Raw genomic sequence first — 12,292 nt, forward strand, 5'->3', positions numbered from 1 at the left:
AAGTTGTTATCCTCCACCATACCCCAGGAGATATCTGGTCAACCTGGTCTGTCATCAGTAGTGATCCTATTAGATCTATTTAGCCATAATGCCTCCCTTATCCCCTGATATTTTCTCTAAGTAATTTTTCATTCACTGACACCCCACTTTTCTCCTTAGCCATGCATTTCTACTTCCTAATACTCGAGCTCAATTTTTCTACCCCTATACAAAAATATTTCTTCAGTATTTCTGACACCTATCATAAAGGTCCTGGATAAAAATCTATTTTATTATCTTCAACAAACAAAAATGGTATCTTCACTTTAACATTCTCAAATCAGCTCCCTCACAGGCTTCCTTATTTTAGCAAATAATGGAAGCTCAATCCTTCCAACAGTTACCTGACTCTATAAGTCATTTTTCAGTTGGTACTATCTTCAATATTTAGGATAAAATTCTTGGTAGTCATTCTTAATGCAACTCTTCTAAATGCCAAATCTACTCTACTAGGGAATCCTTTAGCTCTACCTTCAAATATATTCCAGGTTGAATTACTACTTGCTACCTCTTTCATCACACAAGCCCTATTCATCATTCTATTTCATGGGATTATTGCAGTAACCTCCAAATAGTTCTACTGCTCATCATTGTGGTCCCAAACAATCAGTCCTCTAAACAGCTTCCAGAATGATCTCTTTAAAGTATGAGTCAAATCTTACAAGAAAATCCATCAATGGTTCTTTAGTGGAATTTGACAGTAACAAGTCTTCACTGACACTCAGTGTGGACCTATTATTTCTTGAGTCAGTACCCCGATTAGCTTTGTTTCAGCCACAACTGGTCAACTTCATCTTTCAGAACAAGCAAAATGTACTCAACTATCTCTCTTTCATATGACCTAGTCAGAGTTGCAACTCATTTCTCTGGTCATTATCCTCTTATATTTTCTCTAAAACACCAATCACAATGTTTTTATTTATTGTGTTTTCCTGTTCGTCCTTACAGCCATGAGCAGAGGGTATGTAACGGCATCTTTCACTGCTATACTCCTCCATAATAATCATCAAGAAAGCTTAAGTAAACTTCCTATTAGAAATACAGATATTGATTACTTAATATTTTAGTCAATAATGAACCACATATACAGCAGCAGTCTCCAATAAATGTACCATGCAGACTAGATATGTAGTAGGCTGTACTATCTAGGTTTGTATAATTATGTTTGTCTGACAACAAAATTGCCTAAACATTTCTCAGAACAAACCCCTGGTGTTAGGCAATGTATAACTATACAATGCCTGTCAGATATTTAATTGCAATCATACTGGAAGAGTTAAAATATAAATAATTGAAATTCATTTCATGGTTCTTCTACAGAGGACACTGTTATCACTATCTTCAACTATGGTGCTTTCTCGACACAAGCCCATTGTAAGTCAAGAAAGAGTACATTTTCCTTTTTGGTAATACATAATACATACAAATCCAAAATATAATCTTTCAATATAAAATCAATAAAAAGTAATTACTCAAAGATTTTACCTTCCTTTTTCCATAAAAAGTGTTCAAAATACTTGGTGAATTTTCACAATTGCATCACACTTAAATTTGGACTAACCACACTTCAAGTGCTCAACAGCTATTTGTGGCTAGTGGTTTCCACACTGGAAAGTGGTGGCCTATTCTACTCTACTCTTTGCTGAAACACTGTTAGGCACAACCCACTAATAAGATTTCCACACCTATCAATGGGTCCCAATGCCTATTTTGAGAATCAATGACTGACACTGGTGAAGGTAAGTGAACACTGGTGAAGAGATTAGTGTTAAAGCACTGTATGCTGATACCGAATCATGAATAACTTTGTAATTTCATAGTGACTAAATAAATAATAATAAAAGGAAAATCACTGATCTAAATAAACTTTATGTTACACAATCTACAATGAATGGATTTTGGGACACTCCCTCTGGCCTTGAGGGATTGCTCAGGACACTAGGAGGGAACCAGAAGCAGGCTTCCAGAGACAGAGTCCTGAAATGGGACAGGAAGAACCAGGCTAACCCAGAGACTGAAGTCCTTACAGTCCTTCTAATGCTGCAAGAAAGTTTTAATTAGAACTAATTTTAAATAATTCATTATTGTATCAGATAATTAACAAATTACCCACCTTTAATTACATGCTAATACAAACTAATATACAGAATTCAAGTGAAAATGTGCACGGTTTTCACATTTCAAAAGAAGTGGATTTGAACAGAAAGACAGATTTAAAAAATTATCATTTTCCTCCCATTTTATTCAAAGGCCATCAAAGTCTAACAGTTTAGATTAAGAACAGGGGAAAACACATTTGAATGATTAATTTTCATTTTCTTTCCGTGAAGTTCCACTCACCAAGTACTATTTCCCCTTCTTTTTGAGTTGGTGAGGATCAGACTGAGGGCTCTCACATGCAAGGCACAAGCTATTACCACTAAATCACAACCCTTGTGCTTACATCCATAGTCTTTGAAAAGACACTGTAACTTCCAATCCAAATTCAGCACTGAACAGAGGGCGTCACTACAATCTTCGACTTTTAAAAATAGACTCAGATAAGAATTTTATCACTGATAAACCACTTGCTGACTCCTAAAGAAATTCTGAAGTTACTAGCTATGAGTCGAGTTGCAAACAAGGTGAGCACAAGTGTATTAAGATCCATAGGGCTTTTTTTACCCCCCATACAGTTAAGCCTCAAGTTTTTTCCTGGGGTTTTACTAAGAAAGGCAAATATTTATTGCCAAAGAAAGGCAGTAAATATTTCCTTACATCTTTGTTAAGCTGTTAAGTAGTCAGCTAAGCTAAGAACTTTCTAAGATGCTCAAGGTGAACTGTTGGTGCACTGTTGACATCGTAAGAAGCAAGAGCAAGTGTAAGAGTATTGTTTCAAAAAGATGAATAAAACCATTCCTTACTCAGGCTTGTACTTTTTATTGTTCACTGTGCAAAAATATGGCTACTTGGTAATTGCTGAAAATATTGTCTTTACTATTAAATATGCCTACATGTACATTTCAACAAATGACTGCTGCTTGAAAATGAACTTTATTGAGCATATTTCTCTGGAAATCAATATTTAATTTTTTTCTTTGAAACTAACATTCAAAAGAGACAGCTCTTGTTTACAGACTAACTTAGTTTAGCATTATGGTTAACAATGTTTAAAAACAGCTAGCTTAAAATGCAAACATTTAAATTCTGAAGTTTAACTGTTGGTTGCAAGGCTAAGTAAATTCTATGAAAATACAAAGAGCATTTTCTTCCCAATTCATCCCTTGAAAGAAAATTATACTTCAGGCTACCATTTTTGTTGGTCATAGGCATTAAATACACATAAAACTGAGGTTTTACAATTTAAATTTTTAATGTTCTAAGAAACAAGCTAATGAAAAACATCATTAAAGTGTAAAATATCTGACTTGATTTATGTGAAATATCAGAAAAAGTTAATCGACATAGATAGCGAGTACTCTAATGGTTGGGCTGGAGAGATAGTACAGCAGGGGGGGTCTTGTCTTGCACACCGTAGACCCCAGTTTGATCTTCATCATTGCATATGGTCCCAGGAGCACCTCCAGGAGTGACCACTGAGCACAAAGTCAGAATAAGCCCTGAGCATCTCCAGGTGTGGACCACCACGGCCTCCACCACTACTTCTACCACCAAAACAAAGCACACTAATTGTTTGAGCTAGGTTGAAAGTAGTAACTGCTAACAATTTAGGGTTATTTCTTGGTTGATGAATATGTACTAAAACTAACTGTGAGGATCATTGAAAAGTTCAAAAATACTAAAAGCCATTGAACAGCATATTTTAAATAGTTGAACTGTAATGCTGATTTATAACTCAAAAAAGCCATTAACAAAAAAATCAACATATCTGATAACACATCAGCATTTGTATGAAAGAAACAAAACTAGGTTAACCTAAAACAGTCTCCTTATAAAGTACATAAATCTTTGATATTCCAGTCTCCCAGTTATAGGATATTTTCTCTTAGAAACCAATATATGCCTGTGATAAAATGTGTCATCATTGTTCATATCTGTCTTCTTCTCTAGAATATAAACTTTATGAGGACTGAGAATGTATCCTTATATAGAGCTATCATCCAAGCAATTTTAATAAAATCATCAGTAAACACCTGCAGTAATAATTTGCATATATATGTATATATGATGTTTGTACAACTGTATGTTTAAATAAATGAATAAAACTACTGAACTGAGTCTACAGAACCAATTAAGTCATGGTATTCTAATTGTTCCCTTAGATTTATTCTCCCATTCTGTATTCTCCACACTCTTGGCCACACAAGGAAAGATATTTCATGCTGTCAATGTAGTTTCTTACTACTATTTGACCATTTTCTTACTAATTAAACATGAATGGCTATGACGTATATGACTTTTTAACTAAAAAAATTTTCTGATCTTGGACTTTTCCAAGTTCTGTCTACAATGAAGAAATTGATAAAACTCCAAAGAAAAAGCATACAAAAACTTGTCTGTCCAAGGAAGACTTGACCAGATTGTAATATTAGAGAGAAACAAATTGCTGTTCCAATTAAGGCATGTAGGAAGGGTCTCTATGTCCTATATTAACTTATCTTTTTTTTTCTGCTCCAACCCAGACATGAAGAGGTCAAGCCATCATGCTTTGCATATTTAGAAAACCCTAAGGCTCTACAAAAAAGCTCCTAGAAACAATGGATTTGTCTGGTAAAGTGTCAGACATGCAGAAGTCCAGAAGATTTTTAAAAATTCCATTCACAATTGTGCTTCAGAGAATCAAGTACCTAGAACTGGCTTCACCAAAGAGGTCAAAGACCTATTCAGAACAAACATGCATACACCAAAAAAGCCACAAATCCTACAAAACACTAAAGAAATAAAGAGGAGGCCAGGATGGCAATACAGTGGGTGGGGTGTTTGCCTTGCATACTGCAGGGCCGTATGGTTTGATCTCCAGCATCCCACATGGTCCCTAAAGCCTGCCAAGAGTAGCTCCTGAGTGTGGAGTCGAGTGATCTCTGAGCATTGCTGGGTAGCGAGCCCTCTCCCCCACCTCGACCAAATAAAGGGGAAACAGATACCCCCACCCTCACCCCGATCATGGGTTGGGAGGATCAACATCAAAATGGCAGTACTCCCCCAAAGCATTATACAGATTCGATATAGTTACTTATGTGATTGATAGTTTGTCTGTATCACTGTATCACTGTCACCCCATTGCTCATCAATTTGCTCAAGCAGGCACCAGTAACGTCTCTATTGTGGGACTTGTTGTTACTGGTTTTGGCATATTGAATATATCATGGGTAGCTTGCCAGACTCTGCCTTGCGGGCAAGATACTCACAGTAGCGTGCAGGTCTCTTCAAGAGGGATGGAGGAATAGAACCTGGGTCGGCCATGTGCAAGGCAAACGCCCTACCTGCTATGCTATGGCTCCTGCCTGATAGTTTGTCTAGATTAAATATTTCAGTGATCACTTTGAAAAATAACAAACCTACAATTTTTTTGCCCACACAGCAGAGCCTGGCAAGCTATTCATGACGTATTCGAGCAACAAACGGGATGACAGTGGTACATTTACAGTGAACCCAGACATGGGTATACTGTCTGTCATGGCTTGGGGTAAATATTAAATATTTCAGTGCTAACTCAATTAGATAGTTATTTCAGCCAATATGGTAATCTGGTAACTCAAATGAAGATGCCCTTTTTCTGTGTTTTAATACAACTTCACGAATCAAGTCACATGAACTAAACCCTGCAAGCTATCAAGAGGCCATTTTGAAAATATTTAATGCAGAATACTGTTGTTATAATATTTAGGCAAATTCAAAATATTTTAAGTAAATTTTTAAATCAAATAAATATGCTATTTCAAAAGAAACAATGAATATATTCTATGTGACGGAATAGCCATTTAAGCTTTATATTTCTACTATAAAGAAATAATTTATATCCATAAAATACAATGAGTGAAATCTATAAAATAGAGTTTTTGTAACTCCTAGAGCTAGCAAAAATAACTGAAACTGGAAATGGGGGTGTGAGAAAAATTGCAATGATACTTTCTTTTAAATTTTTTAACATTTTCGCAGAAAAGTGGATTAATTTTAAAAAGCACTGAATCAGCAATATATGAAACTTGAAAGTGCCTAGTGCTTGAAAATGACCATTTATTTATAATCTATATTTAATTGTAACAACAATCATTATCAACAACCAATGTCATTTAAGACTGAATATGAGATAACCAGTTTAAATTGGATTTGAATTTTTGTTGTTGGTGGTTGTTTGGGGGCCACGCTGAGCAGAGCTCAGGGTTTACTTCTGGCTCAGGACTCAGGAGTCAACTGTGTTGAGATTTAGGGGACCAGATGGAATGCTGGGGAAAGAACCCTGATTGGTTATGTACAAGGCAAGCACCCTACCCACTGTACCATCTCTCTGGCCCCTGGGTTAAAATTTCAAGCATAATTCCTGTGGGTAAACTGTCAGAGGAGAGAACAACATATAAATATTTATAAAATCATCAACTAAGAAAGCCATGACATTGACATATTTGGGACCAGAACTAGTTCCTGTTTTAGCTCCAGTCTTGATAATCTAGATCAAGGGCTGCTTAAACATTTTCCATTTGCAACCCCTTTTCACCAAAGAAATGCATCATGGATGACTGTTGCAGAAACACGTTGGAGATTTGAAATATTTTTTATCATTATATGTTCAGAGACCTTTTAAACAACCCACAGTTTAAGAAGCTAGGTCTGAGGCCTAGAGAAAGGACTCCAAGGTTTGAGTGCATGCTTTGAATGCCAGAGGCACAAGTTCAATCCCTAACAACACAGTCCCTTGAGTATCACTAGTAGTGAGCAAGAAGCATGCCATGAGCACCGCTAGGTGTGGCCACCAAAAAAAAACGAACAAAAATAATGTTAGGTTTTAGACAACCTTGGAGAAGTTAGTCATCTATGGGACCAGCTTATAAAGTGGGGATTATAATTATTGTTGGCCTCTCCTCAGAAATGCTGGCGGCTAGATCCATTCTGAAAGTGCTCAGACTGTTATGGAACAAAATTGCTATATCACAAGTTATGATGACTATTATTTCTGATTTTCAGGCCTTTGAATCTAAATTTGAGAAATCTGATTCTCCAATTTTCTGAATTTGCCTGGCTACTTTCATGCCTATAACCAGTAGTTTCCAAAGTACCAACGTAAAGCATATTTATTTGCATCTACACTGATGATTAATGGTTCCCAGATTTCAAATTTGGGGCTTGACATTTACTGAGAAATTTCTATCATTTGACATCAACATCTTTCTTGTAATGGAAGAGTTGGTACTATTTTCTAGACCATTGCTAGATGGTATAGTTGTCTTTTAAAAGACTTATGTACTGGAAAGAAACAGAAACTATTCTACCTATACTACGTACCATTTGTGAAGTTTTATATCTTGAACATTATTAATTTTATATGGAAGATCAAGGTATTTATGAATTAGTTTGAAGAATATCAAGGAAGATTTGTGAATTAGTTTGAAGAATCAGTAAACTTGTTAAAAGTAAAAAAATTATGTAATTTATTATTTATTTGCATCTATACTTATTTTTTTAAATAGTGAGGTAGGAGAAAATGCATAAAAGGAATGAATATTGCAGGAAAATTACATAATAAAATATTAAATGGGTAGGAAAAAGAATGACTTTAAAATATATGAACACACAGAAAGATGTCTATCTCAAGTGTTTTTTTCATAGGGGAAAATTTCACTCACTCAAAAAGTACATTTTGAGGGCCAGAGAGACAGCTCAACAGGTTGGATGCATGATTTGCAAGTGAAGGCTCAGGCTGCAACCCTAGTACCACATAGACTTCTAAGCAATACCAGAAGAGACCCCAGAGCACCAACTCAGGATGAGCTCTCCAGAAACATACTGTATGGACAGTCCCTCAAAAAAGTGTTGATTTTTATTTGTTGCTGTTCTTTTTTTTCTTTTTTTGAGGGTTGGGGGCAACACTCAGTGGTTAACAAGGCTTCTTAATCCTAGCTCTGTGCTGAGAGATCACTTTTGGCAGGGCTCAGGGAGACTCTATATGGTTCCAGGGATTGAACCCACATGCAAGTCAAGTACCTTGCCCACTGCATTACCACGGCAGGCAAATAAAATTGCACTTTTGACAAAATTAAATTTGTTGAAATCAAGCTTGACTTTCAATAACAATTCAGATATGTTGAGTCAAATCTGGAAATCTATATTCTCTGTCATGGAAGTCTAACAGGACAAAGCTGATATGAAACTCTAGAATTCACTGACTCTTCAATAATGCAGAGATGATAGATAGATAGACAGACAGACAGATAGATAGATAGATAGATAGACAGACAGACAGACAGAGACAGACAGACAATATATAACAGCAACAAGGCCACAGGAATAGTTCAGAGCACATGTTTAGTAAAAGTGGGTCCCTGAGCTCAATCCCACATTCAAGAAACCCCTAGGAATACAACCAGAACTGGTCCCTATGCCCACCTCAGTCTCAAAACTATATATCCATATACAACAAAAAGTTAAAGTTTTAAAAATTAAATTATAGGGCTTGAGTAAAATTCTAGCACTGAGCTTCCCAGCAGTCACATCAAAAAGAAAAATGTCACAGCTTCATTATTCAGATGCTTCTGTGTCATGAAAAGAGATATTAGGCACATAAAGGATTTTTGTGCTCTTGAGATTTTACAAGTGATTTCTTATTTGTGCAGGATATTTTACAAATAACAGTCTTGTTTTGGAGGGAGTGCAGTGAAGGGTCACATCTGACAGTTTTCAGAGGTTGTTCCCGGAGGTGCCTGGGGGACCATGCAATGCCAGGGACCTAACCCGGATGGATCTCTTGCATGTAAGGCTTGCACTCAGCCCATCTGAGCCATCTCTCCAGCCTCAAAATAACATGTCTTGACAATTCTACTTTTCCCAGTCAATGCAAAGACAAATTCCTCGAATATTTTTCCCAAATTTTCCCTTGACTCATCCTATTTTTAACTTTGAACAATGTTAGAGACTTGGGGAAAAAATAATCACACCACACAAATGTAAACATGGCCATATTCAGGTCATGTGTATAAGCATGGACATTATAAAGACATCAAGTCAGAAGAAAAATAGTTCATGCTAAGAGGTAATTCCAAAATAAGCAACAGAAACTGACTAATGCAGTCCTTATTTGGAACTGTAGGAATAATGTTACTCTAAAGCTGCCATTTGGTCTTTTCAACCACTTTCTCTGCTTCGTTTAATCATGTTTTAGATTCACCAAAAACCTTTGCTACCATCACGAGATTGGTTAAACACCTGGTACAGTTTGCAAGATGAACATCTGGTGAGCTGTAGCTCAACACAGGAGATACAACTCACAGCCAAGCAGAGTAGCTATGGCTGGAATAGAGGGGTCAGCACCATGGAAAATATTTACAATTATACACCCTTTCTAGAAAATTCTTGCAGATACCCCAAACAGAGTATGCCTTCAGTTTTGAAACTTGCAAACAGTCTCAACAAGGGAAAGTGTTTTGCCAAAAGTCATGCTCTGATTTGATAACCCCAATTACTATTGGGGATTAACCCCATCCATGCTGGAACATCTCAAAAAGATGGATCTTTCTGGAGGACAAACATGTTTAACAGAGATTTAACTTAAACAGAATAGATGGTGAAATGTGGTAAACTGTTTTGTCTCAAATCAAGTATGCAAGAATGCGATAATAAAAACCTAAATCCAATCCTATGTAAGTACTGTTCTAAAACCCCCAAATCCTAGGTGATGTTAAAAACAAAACCAATGAGGGGTTGAAAAAAAGCAACAGTATATAGCAGGTAGGTTGTTTGCCTTGCACACAGCCAACCTGGGTTCATGTAGGGAGCTTGACTTTCATGCAGTTGATTCGGGTTTGATAGCTTGTGCCCAATACGGTCCCCTGAGTGCAGCTAGGAGTGAACCCTGAGCATAGAGTCATTATGGAGTAACCCCTGAGCATCACCGAGTGGGCCTCAAAATCAGTAAAATGAAATAAACTAAAATAAAAAGCAAGAAGTATGTAGCTTACAAATTCATGAACTTAAATAATATCTGAGTAACAACAGGGCAGCAAGACATAAATCTACTAAATCAAAATGACACTATTAATGGTTAAAATTGAAAAATAAAAATAATCTTTAAGAAACAGATGGCAAAACTGACCTACAAGATGAACCTAGGGACGGCCAGCATCATCCTCAGCTGAGAGACTTGTGGAATTAGGAAAATGTGTCCTACCAAGAGATATTTAAGCCAGAGTCCCTGTCTTTCCCCACCCCAATGTGAATTAGTGAAAATTAAATTTAACTTTAATTCATCAAGTCTCTCTGAAAACTCTAATTTTAAAATCAAGTAGTCATTTGATTTCCTCTAGCAAGGTCAAGAGAACAGGGCAGCATGGTGCTGACATCATGGGGCTCTGCCCCACGCCGCTCAGCAGTTACATCAATGTGGCAAGTTGGTATGGTGCCTAACTAATAATTTCTGAAAGAGGGTGATTATAAAGCCGCCAGATGAGCATCAAGCAGACGACACCACGCAGCACAGCATACTGACATACGCTGCTCTTGTTTGCAGCAAGTTAATTTTATGAATCACCACTTTAGTGATGTGAATATTCCTTCCTAACTTTGAACCTACCAAGTCAACAATGGAAAAAAAAGAAAGAAAAGACCAGAACATTCAAGTTCTTCAACAAGGAGGGGAAATTTTTAAACAACATTTGGCGGAAGGAAGGAGAATGTATATGATTCTTTGAGCCACTTCTCAAGGGCAATATTGTCTTCGAATACCTCCCCCAAATGGTGCATATGTACTTAGACACACACACACACACACACACACGTGTGTGTGTGTGTGTGTGTGTGTGCATGTGTATTTCATTGCAATTAGATAAGAACTGAAGGAAAAAGCCTAGAAGGTGATAATTTGGCCCCAGATACAATTCCACTAATCTTAGTTGAATTTACCTTTTTTGGCTTCTGTAAAGCAATCTTCAGTTATAGTCACCTCCAAAGGTCACTTCTTACCCTAAAAACAAGAGAACATGAAAATTTGAATGTCAAGAAAAAGCAATAACCTCCCATTGCATAGACAGATGCAGGGAAGCAACAAAGGAAAGTGAGCTCTCTCTATTGGAAAATGGCTCTCAGAGTTAACACAAAAAAGTTCGAAGACCAGCAACTGATCTGAACCACATGCCTTTTAGCCCTTCGAGACAATAATATCAACTTTGGACAGAAAAAAAAAGTGAAAATAAAGGTGAAACTTCCAGCTGGGCTTATGAACTTTTTTCATCCTGTAGTCTATCGATTTATTTTCATGTGGAATAATACATGACTCACAGACCTTTGTTTTTGGAAACCAGGCTGCTACTAAAATGTGTCTGTTTGGTTAACATCCACAACATCTCTAATTTCATTAAAACCGAGGCTTATCCCCCCACCCCCACCCTTTACAAGAGAGTCAGCTCTTGTAGACATACTGTTTTGTGCCACTCTGGACTTTTCTAAATGAATAGAAGCAGCACAACTATTTTCACTTTGAGATGGGTGAGGAGGGAGGTAAATTGCTGGTAAAAGCTGTTCACGAAATGGTTTTCATTTGGCATATATAAACTATTTTTTTTAAATGGTGCACGTAAAATGGCACAAACAATAGAAATCAAGCTTCCTAAAACAAAGAAATCATGGAACATGCTTGATCCCACAACTAGTCCTGCCTCTGCATACTTCCCTATGCAAAACAGTGTGTAATCCTTTAAGAAACATTACAAGCTGCCTCTTTCTGCCCATGTAACTGGGATCAACATATGGCACAAGTGAAAAGAAAAACATTTGTTTATTAATTTAGATCAAGTTATTAGCGGGGTATAGGATACATTCCTCATCAATTGACCAAATGCTCATATAATTATTTTTAAGATGGTGAAATCATCATCATCGTTTTCCTAAATTACGAATATACTTTTGCACAGTCTTGAGCAGTGTGTAATGAAGTGATTTTAATTTTATACAGAAATACACCCCTGCTTATCTCTCTTGCTATTGGCCCCAAATGAGAAAAGACAAATATCCCTGACAAGAGTTAAATCTTATTTCACTAAGGCTAAAAATTTGAAAATGGCACTTGGGTGTATACTATCTTTGAGGAATTGATCCAAGGCCAATTTAT

General features: G+C 36.6%; 1 protein-coding gene across 7 annotated transcripts in view; it reads right to left on the reverse strand.

Moving 5' to 3' along the window:
• FOXP1 (forkhead box P1) overlaps nucleotides 1–12,292 on the reverse strand; it is a 793,034-nt gene that overhangs the window by 357,844 nt on the left and 422,898 nt on the right. For all 7 annotated transcript variants that reach the window (XM_055137067.1, XM_055137065.1, XM_055137064.1 and 4 more), the window contains exon 4: nucleotides 11,089–11,149. The gene's annotated coding sequence lies outside the window, so the exon portion shown is untranslated. The remainder of the gene's footprint in view (nucleotides 1–11,088; nucleotides 11,150–12,292) is intronic.

This window comes from Sorex araneus, chromosome 4, assembly GCF_027595985.1.
Source record: "Sorex araneus isolate mSorAra2 chromosome 4, mSorAra2.pri, whole genome shotgun sequence".
Classification (NCBI taxonomy): domain Eukaryota; kingdom Metazoa; phylum Chordata; class Mammalia; order Eulipotyphla; family Soricidae; genus Sorex; species Sorex araneus.